Genomic DNA, 10,086 nt, shown 5'->3' with positions numbered 1-10,086 from the left:
TTATGTATATTCTTTATTCTGGGGGGGGGGTACCAGGGATTGAACTCAGGGGTACTCTATCACTGAGCCACATTCCCAGCCCTAATTTGTATTTTATTTAGAGATACAGTCTCACTGAGTTGCTCAGTACTTTGCTTTTTACTGAGGCTGGCTTTGAACTCGTGATCCTCCTGCCTCAGCCTCCTCAGTCCCTGGGATTACAGATGTGCTTCACTGTGCGTATAATTCTTCTTAGATCAATTTTATGGGTATATAAAATGGATCCAACTTAAGTGAATATTGTGATGAATTTTAGCAAATATCGGCACCACCACAATGAAGATGCAGTCCATCTTCAACACACCAGAGTGCTCTCCTGTATCCTTTGCAGAAAATTCCCTCCTCAACCCAAGCAATGGGCAATGGTAGACCATCTGTGACTACAGATTAGTTCCACCTGTACTAAATTTTACAAAGTTGGAAACCTAGGGTGTGCACTTTCTGGTATGTGGCTTTTCTGGCTCATCATAATACTTTTGAGACTCCTTCCTGCTCTTTAGCTGATGTGCTGGCCACCTCTCGCTCATCCTGTCTGGTTAGTATGATGTCACCAATGTGATCCATCAGTGGCACGTTCTATGGATGTCAGGTGTTCCAGACCTTTTTGAATCTATTATGACAAAAGACAGGTGAGCTAATTGAACCCTAAAACAAAATCATAATTAATATTCTTATGTATTGAATATAAAAGCAAACCGTTTGGGATCCTTCTTTCTAATCCAAAAGGAAAGAGAACATTACTGAATCAACAGCCCCGCACTGTGCACCTGTGAAAAGAGATGGCTGGGGATCTTCCTGAACTGCCTATCTTCTTGGCCTGCTCCTCCAGTGGCTTATAAATTCTGAGAGTGACCCAATATGCTTCTAAGACGTTGATTTTCTACCCCAGTTAGCCGGAGTCAGTTTGGTTACTTGTATCCCAAATCCTGACTGATTCAAAAATTGGGCACCAGGGTATGAATTATGAGCAACGCACCTTTAAAGATTATGCAGTCTCTCTGGGATTGTCACCTGACATAGCTGGACATGAAAGGAAGTGAGCATCCTGTTTGTGTTCACCAACTGGAATTCGGCAGGCTTTGCCTAAAGTCGCAGGTTCAGATTGTGGTGACTCCTGGTTCCACGTGTGGATTCTGGCGCTCTCAGCCACATGGAGAGGAATCTTCCAGGCCAAATGAGAGCTTCAACTTGCCTGTAGGGATTACCACTGATTGGCCTAAATCTGGGTGGGAGCAAGGAGGCAGGCCGGGGTCTCTTGGCCCCACAGTCACAGGGAGGTAAAGAGACAGTTCTGCCCCCGCTCAGACCCACTGTTCTGCCTGGATTTCTGCTTTTGTTTATTTATTTCATTTGTCTTTTGCTCCAATTTCTTTGTCTTTCAACTTTATATCCATGTAGTTGTTTTTGAAAATTTGTTTCAGATCCTTTTCAGAATGAGGGTCAGGTATAGTAAAAAAACCAAGTAAACAAACAAAAGAACCCTCCCCAACCCTCCTGCATAAACATAGATGTGTTGCCCCGTCCTCCCGCATCACCTTGTCTTTGAAGGTCTGATCATCTCAGCTCTGAGCCTCCATCCAGGAGGCTCTCCTCCGTGTTCTGATGAAATGGTTGAAGCTGATGTTCCCAGGCACCCTGGCTGCGGTTGTGAAGTGCCCATACATACAGGCAACTTAGAATTCCACTTTGGCCTCTCTGCTCCAATTCTCTGCATCTGCCTTTGGTTGGAAGAGTGGGCAGCGTCTTTTCCTTCCTCTGGATGCTCTCCAGAGAGACTGAGAGCTTTATAATGCCACGAGTCTCTACCTCCAATAATTAAATCTGACTCCTCCAGTCCAGGCTGGCCAAGGTGACTGGCCAGGCACAGGCCTGAGAGAACATTCTCAAAGCTTCACTTTCCCAGCCACCGTGGCAAGCGGAAGGGGCAAACATGGCATTTACTCCCCCCATGTGAACCATGCCACCTCATCTCAGGACAACAGTGGTCCCTGTTAGTTGAATGGACTTTCCCACCCTGTCTTCCAGGAACTCCTGGGTTGGCCCGTTCCTCCTCCCCAGGGCACAGAGTATTGGTGCTTGGTGCAGCCACTTCGCACGATTGGGCAATTTCACTTTTCTCTTCCCCTTTTGACGCAAACCCCGAGGGATGGAGGGGTTGACCAATTGGCGGGGTTCTCCTCTGACCTCTGGGATGGCACAGAGGTAGCAGAGACCTAACCCGGCTGCGGCTAAGCCAAGCGCACGGCCCAGGGGCCAGCAGTAGGGTGGGCAGACGCGGACCCAGAGTCTCAGTTTCAGGTAAGTCCCAGGCTCCTCTCCTTGTCCTCGACTGTGATAAGGTCACCTCTGCATTTGTTACATACGTCTCCCCAGCCCGTTCCACAGGTGCACAAGAGAACAAGACCTCAAGAAATAAAAACCTAGGAAAGCAGATGTTGATGGCAGTGGGTTGGCTCTTGGGACAACTAAAAGCCACTCAAAGTCACATGGCTGGGCTGGGGCTGCTAGAACTTCAAGGTCCCCCCTGAAGGTTCCTTGTGACCTCTACACTTTCATCTGCCTCAGCTTTCCTTATCCCCACCCAACAGACAACTCTGTCCCCGCCAAAAAAAAGTCTTTTTAGAAAAATTAGAATCCAAATTAAATGCCTATTTGTTGTTCAGCTTTTTCTAACCTGCAGAGTTGGGGGCCAGTTCTGCTCTGGGTGGCCATGAGTCCTTGGAGTCCCGTGCAGGATCTTTAAACCCTTGATTGGGGGAATCAGAAGTAGATGAGCCCCAACAACCAATGGGAGTAGGTGGGGAGAGTGTTGCTTGTTGTTGTTTTTTAACAAGACTCTGTTACACATCTGGCTAGAGAAGGATAAAATGATCTTTTAATCACACAAGAAAAGACAAATACAGTAATATAGTCTTGTTGATAGAAACTAAAGCAGTATAAAAGTGTTTGGAAAATCCTCTAATTGGGACTCTCTGCCAAGGTACTTCTGACACTGTGAAACCACAGGGAAAAAAATCATTTCCTCTTTAAATATTTGATAGAATCCAATAGTGATAACATCTGGGAGTAGAATTTCTCTTTTGGAGGGCTATTCATTACTGATTCAATTTATTTAATAGACAGAATCCTGTTCATATGGTCTAACACTCCTTTTCGAGTTTTGGTAGTTCATGACTTGAGGAATTTGTTCACTTCTCCTATTATCGAATCTGTAGGCGGAGGGTTTCCCATAGTATTTTTTTTTTTTTTATTGGTTGTTCAAAACATTACAAAGCTCATGACATGTCATCTTCCATACATTTGATTCAAGTGGGTTATGAACTCCCATTTTTTACCCCATAGTATATTTTAAATCCTTTTAATGTCTATAGGACTCATAGTGATGACTCTTCTTTTATTTCTGGCTTTAGTAATTCGTTTTTTTGTTTTGTTTTGTTTTTAGTTTTTCTTTGTAAGCCTGGCTCAAGGTTTACAATTTTATTGATCGTTGGTTTCATTGGATTTCTCTAGTGCCTTCCTATTTCAACTTCATTAATTCTTCCTCCCTTCCTTCCTTCCTTCCTTCCTTCCTTCCTTCCTTCCTTCCTTCCTTTCTTTTTTCTTTTGGCACCGGAGATTGAACTCAGGGGTGCTTTACTGCTGAACTATATCCCCAGCCCTTTTTATTTTTTAATATTGAGACAGGTCCTTGCTAAATTGCTGAGGCTGGCTTGAATTTGTAACCCTCTTGGCTCAGCCTCCTGAGTTGCTGGGATTATAGGTGTGTGTGTGTGTCACTTTTCCTAACTTCAATTTCATTAATTTCTATGTTAATTTTTATTGCTTGTTTTCTTCTGTTTGCATTAAGCTTCAAGTGCTCTTTTTTTCCTTCAATTTCCTCAGATAGAAGCATAGATTATTGATTGAGATCTTGCTTCTTTTCTTTTTGCAGTACTGAGGATTGAACCTAGGGCCTCCTTCATTCCGGGAGGTGCTCTACCACTGAGCTACATTTACAGCCCTTTTTATTTTATTTTGAAACAGGGACTCTCTAAATTGCCCCTGTTGGCCTTGAATTTGCAATCCTTTGCTTCAGCCTTTCAAGTTGCTGGGATTCCAGGTGTGTGCCACCATACCAGGCTCTTCCTTCCTAATATCTGTATTCAATGCTGTACATTTCCTTCTAAGCATGTCTTTACTGCATTCCATAAACATTGATAGTTAGGTTCTTATTTTCATTTAGTTAAAAAAAATTAATTAATTTATTTATTTGGTACCAGGGATTGAACTCAGGGGTACTCAACCACCAACTCACATCCCCAGACCTATTTTGAATTTTATTTAGAGACAGAGTCTCACTGAATTGCTTAGTGCCTCACCATTGCTGAGGCTGGCTTTGAACTCACAATCCTCCTGTCTCAGCCTCCTGAGCCACTGGGATTAAATTCAGAATATTTTAAAACTTATTTTGAGACTTTTCCTTTGACTCTTAGAACTGTGTTTTAAAATCTCTAAATAGTTTGGGATTTTCTAGCTATCTTTCTGTTATTGCTTTCTAGTTTAATTCCATTGTAGTCAAACAGTATACTTTTTATGATTTCTATCCTTTTAAATTTGCTAAGGTGTGATTTGTGGCTCAGAATATGGGAAATCTTGGAAAATGTTCCATGTGAACTTAAAGAGTGTGTGTATTCTTCTATCACTGAATGGAATATTACATAAGTGTCACTTAGATCAAGTTCATTGCTATTGCCGTTCTGGTCAACTGCATCCTCACTGATTTTCAACTACTGAGAAATATTGACAGCTCCAACAGTAGTGGGTTTGTCTATTTCTCACTGTCTTCAATCAATTTTTGCCTTGCATTTAAAATTTTTTTTAATTTGTTCTTTTTAAATATAAATGACAGTAGAGTATATTTTGACACATAACACATATGTGGAGTATAACCTCTCATTCTTGTGGTTGTACATGATGTGGACTTAATTGATGGTGTATTCATATATGAACGTAGGAAAGTTATGTCTGATTCATTCTACTGTCTTTCCTATTCCCATCCCCACTCCCTTCCCTTCATTCTCCTTTGTCTAATCCAATGAACTTCCATCTGCGGCTGCCCCTTATCATGTGTTAGTATCCGCATAGCAGAGAGAACATTTGACCTTTGGTTTTTTGGGGTTGGCTTGTTTTACTTAGCATGACAGTCTTCAATTCCATCCATTTACTGGCAAATGCCAACATTTCATTCTTCTTTATGCCTCGCATGTTTTGATGCTACTTTGTTAGGAAATACAGAAATATTGAGGGATAAGAATGAATGATAGGTGCAACCTATTTGCCAATGATTCAGGAAAAAAGAATGTATAGACAGTCAAATAGAAATATACTAAATATACTAAAAAAAGTCATTATTTGCAACTTTTCTGTGAGTGTGAAATCATACCAAGGTGTTTTGCTTCTGCTTAGGACCTTTACCATCCTTTATCTTATGCAAATAAATGAATATTAGTTACATTTGCCTTAAATTCATCCCTAGTTGCTCTTTGATAAATGGATTTTTGATGACTTTTTAACATATAGATTATGTATAAAAAGTTAGATAGAATTTAATAGATACTACCTTCCAACAAGATTGTTACAATCATGCCTCCTACCCTTACACTTGCAATACATTTTTACACTAATCATGCCCACTTGAAATTACAAACTTCCTACTATCCTTTTTGAACATTGCTCCCAGTTATTTCACTTACCCACACACTAGAATCATCCAGTCGACTTTTGCTGTTATTTCCTTGAACAAATCACTGTTTCTTAGGTTAAAATAGGAAAAACAATCACTTGTATCAGCTTTTATTCCTTTTCTGATGCTCTCTGCTTTAAGTAGATCTGAGTTTCTAACTCATCTCATATTTTTTCTTTATGAAGAATTTCTCTTAATATTACTTGCAAGATAGATCACGTGGCAACAAATTCCCCCAGTTTCTGTTTCTTTATTTCTTTGTCACTGGAAAAGTTACTTTCACAGGAAATGGAAGTCTAGATTGGTGCTTTTCTTTTTTTATCTTTATAAATATTTTTCTCCCCTTTTGAGTTATGTCATTTTGTAACAGGGACTTTGAGGGTATTCTTGCTAAAGCACTAACTGTTCAGCTGGGCTCATGGATGTCCAGTGGGTAACTGAGGCAGGGTCAAACTTGGTCTCTCTGCCCTCCTTTGGCCTCTCTCCTTTGCTAGCATAAACTTTGGGTCAGATTCCTGATCAAGTCTGCTGGTAGACCTATTAATCATTTAAAGAATGTTTGTTAAAGTTGGTGATCCCCTGCCTTCAAGGCTGAAGGCAGCAAGAAAAGAGAGATGAAGATAGTTTCAAGATGTGCAGGGGCGTGATGTCAACTGCCACCTGTACAACACCCTGTTCCAGACCACTGGACCAGCACCCAAAGACCTTGCACCTAAGCTGGACTCAGTCATTGTGTAATGAATTCCGTCTTGCCTTTCTCACTTAATTTTTTTTCCCTCTGAGTCACTCTCTCTCACTACATCCTGTCTCAAAATAAAATAAGAGGGGCTGAGAGTGGAGCTCAGTGGTAGAGCACCACTGGGTTCTATCCTGAGTACTGACAAAAAGAAGAAGAAGGAGAGGAGGAGGAGGAGGAGGAGGAGGAGGAAGGAGGAGGAGGAGGAAGGAGGGAGAGGGGGAGGGAGGGGGGATGGGGAGGGGAGGGGGAGGGTGAAAGAGAAAGAGAAAGAAGGAAGCACGCATCATGGCAAGGGTTGAAACTTCTGGCAGGCAGCAGCAGCTTTCTCATCACTGAGGTGACAAGGCTCCTCATGGCTCATCTGAGATGACACCAACCAGACACAGTCTGACCACGACTTGACCAGGCATATGTCTTCACCCTGCACTTTTGTCCCTCCCCTGTATAGTCCTAGAGCTCTTGCCAGTACCCAAAGACAGGACTGAGGACGCTGGGCTTCCCCTGTCCTTCCCAGCCTGGCCAAACTGAATAACTTCCTTTTCCCTTTTTCCATCATTTTCTGCTTGGTTTCCAGGGTGAGTGACTGCACCTGGTCGGTTGGGACCCCCAGAATGAGGGCTCCCCGGCCTAGGACTCCAGTATTAGTTACTAAAGAGAAATCAGGTGTTACTTTTAGTCTTGTCCCTCATGGATAAGGGCTTTCCCCCTCTGGCTACTTTCAACATTTTCTGTCTTCGGCTTCCTGCAGTTTGCGAATGGTACATCTAGGTAGAAATTATTTGATGTTTGCTGAGCTTCCTGAATCTTTTTTTTTTTTAGTTGTTGATGGACCTTTATTTATTTTTACATGGTGCTGAGAATTGAACTCAGTGCCTCACACATGCTAGGCAAGCGTTCTACCACTGAGCCCCAGCCCCAGCCCCTGAATCTTTTTTTTTTTTGTCTCATTAATATTAGACACAGAATTCTTCACCATTATCACTTCAAGTGTGTCCTCTGCTCTACTTTCTCTTTCTTCTCCTCTGATATTCCAATAATATCTCTTGGAATCAACCCAGCCGTCTTGGATATTGGGTTCTGTTTTTCCTTTCTCATTTTCCTCCTTGCATTTAGATTTGAAACATTTCTGTGGATGTAGTTCAACCCACTGATTCTTTCTTTGGCCATATAAACCCACCAAAAGAATTCCTCACTTTGTTACAGTGGTTTTGATTTCTAGCATTTCACTGTTGATTATTTTTTGAGTTTTCATCTGTCTGCTTACCCATCACTTATTCTTGCACTTGTCTGCCTTTTCCTTTAGACCCTTGACATATCAGCTACGATCATTATGTTACATCCCTACCTAATAATTTGAAAGTCTCTCATAACTGAGTCTGGTTTTGATGGTTGCTGTGTCTCTTCAGACTATTTTTTTCTTAAATAGCCTGTTTTCTTAAATAACATGATAAAATGTTCAGCATATATTATCTTTTATTTTTCCAAAAAATATCAGACATGATGAATTCACTCATAGGAATGGAGGTAAATGAACCTTTAATGTGAGGTTTCATGCCCATTGGTGTTGGGGACCGCAAATCTCTGCCAGGCGCCATCTTGACTTGATTTGCGGTCCCCAACACATTGGGTTGGATGATGGGCTCTATTGAATGTTGGTTCTCCCTGTAGATGGCAGAGATTTCAAATTCCTCTAGAGTTATTGTTCTTGTTTCCTCTGTTTCCTGTGGATTTCCCAAGAGCTCTTTCTTTTTTTTTTTAAATTAAATTATTTATTTATTCTAATTTGTTATACATGATGGCAGAATGCAATTCATTTCATATTACACATATATAGCACAATTTTTCAAGTCACTGATTGTACAAAAAGTATTTCCACACTATTCATGTCTTCATACCTGTACTAAGGGTAACAATGTCTAACTCATTCCACCATCATTCCTACCCCCTTGCCCCCTCCTTCCCCCTCCTTCCCCTTTGCCCTCTCTAAAGTTCCTCCCATGCTCAGCCCCCATCACCATTATGAGTCAGCATCCTCATATCAAAGAAAACATTTGGCGTTTGGTTTTTTGGGATTGGCTTGCTTCACTTAGCATTATATTCTCCAACTTCATCCATTTACCTGCAAATTACATGGTTTTATTCTCTTTTAATGATGAGTAATGTTCCATTGTATATATATATCAAAGTTTCCCTATCCATTCATCTACTGAAGGGCTTCTAGGTTGGTTCCACAGTTTAGCTATTGTGAATTGTGCTGCTGTAAACATGGATGTGGCTGTGTCCCTGTAGTAAGCTGTTGTTAAGTCCTTTCTTAAACAGTCTGTACCTCATCTCAGCTTTAGTCCATACTGGAGCCCTTGGATAGAAAGAGAAGGTGTCATCTGTTATCTTGTGATTCCATCTCAACAATTGTTGAGGGCCACAGCCGAGTCGGGATGATGCATGGCATTTTTGCCAGAAGTAGTGGTTGAGAGGTGACGCTAGTGAGCCATTAAGATGATGACTTTTGAGTTCTGGCGTCATGTCCAAGTTGATAATGGATTCGACCATGCTTACAGTGAAGGGTGCTTGGGGACCATAGGTTGTTACAGCTTCCTTTAACTGCTTCACTGTTTTGAAATATAAAGCACAGTGAATTCGCTGCCCTCCTGCTGCTCAAGTACAGGGCATGCTAATCTTTGAGGTCCTGTCTCAGGATCCCATCTATCAACTATGGGGGTTGATGGCCACTCAGCTGTCTCCATAGGTGGAGCTGTTGGTTGAATTACGCCCTCTGGTGATAGACCAGAGTTAGTAGCAGCCTCCTGTTGTAGCTTCCCCCCTGATAACTGTTTCTCCTCTAAACTTTCTTCCTTTAAATTTTCTTCCTCTATCTGACTAGCTCGAGAGACTTTCTCTTTTGCTTGATCTAACATGTTTTCTACCATAGACTGGACCTCTAACAATTTACTTAACACTCTTTCAGTTTGTTTTTTACTAATTTCTAATCTACTATAAAGATAATGCAACCCAACAAGATAACACAAAACAAAACTAAAACAGAATGAAACAAAATGGAACAAAAAATTGTTGTATCAATTTTCCTATTTTCTTGACATGTGCATTTGTGGTCTATTTCTATCTCTTCCTCAGGGGTGAACAACTTCAAACATTAAGCCAACCATTTTTCCCAGTTTGCCTGAGAAAGTTCTAGGGATAGGCAGCTTGAAACAAAAACAAAACAAATCAAAACAAGAACACATTGTTTTTTGAAATGGTCACCCATTCTCTCACCTTCCCTCAGGGGCGAGCAATTTCACTTACCTCCAAGCTTCAGGCGTTCCCCATACGGGCCACCAAATGCCGCAGTCTGGTTGGGCACAAATCACGAGCCACTGAAGCAGGAACAAACTTTATTTCTGATCTCCACCAGCACACTCCACACACGCTCCCTGGAACTCCCCCGAACGCCACGCCACCTCCCCATGAACCAGCAACCGGAAAATCCCTCCTCTGGCACTTCCCCAACCAATGGGAACTCTCTGGGAATCCCCGCGAGAGCTCAAGCAGAACTCAATGGGAACTCTGCCAGAACTCAAAAGAAATC

General features: G+C 41.8%; 1 protein-coding gene across 1 annotated transcript in view; it reads left to right on the top strand.

Annotated features, from left to right (window-relative positions):
- The first annotated feature begins 2,242 nt into the window (after positions 1-2,242).
- Sp140 (SP140 nuclear body protein) overlaps positions 2,243-10,086 on the top strand; it is a 65,169-nt gene continuing 57,325 nt past the window's right edge. The window contains exon 1 of the mRNA XM_076865893.2: positions 2,243-2,337. The gene's annotated coding sequence lies outside the window, so the exon portion shown is untranslated. The remainder of the gene's footprint in view (positions 2,338-10,086) is intronic.

The sequence above is a fragment of the Callospermophilus lateralis genome, chromosome 9, assembly GCF_048772815.1.
Source record: "Callospermophilus lateralis isolate mCalLat2 chromosome 9, mCalLat2.hap1, whole genome shotgun sequence".
NCBI classification, from domain to species: Eukaryota; Metazoa; Chordata; class Mammalia; order Rodentia; family Sciuridae; genus Callospermophilus; species Callospermophilus lateralis.
The sequence above is the reverse complement of the archived record's forward strand: the minus strand, read 5'-3'. Positions and strand labels throughout refer to the sequence as shown.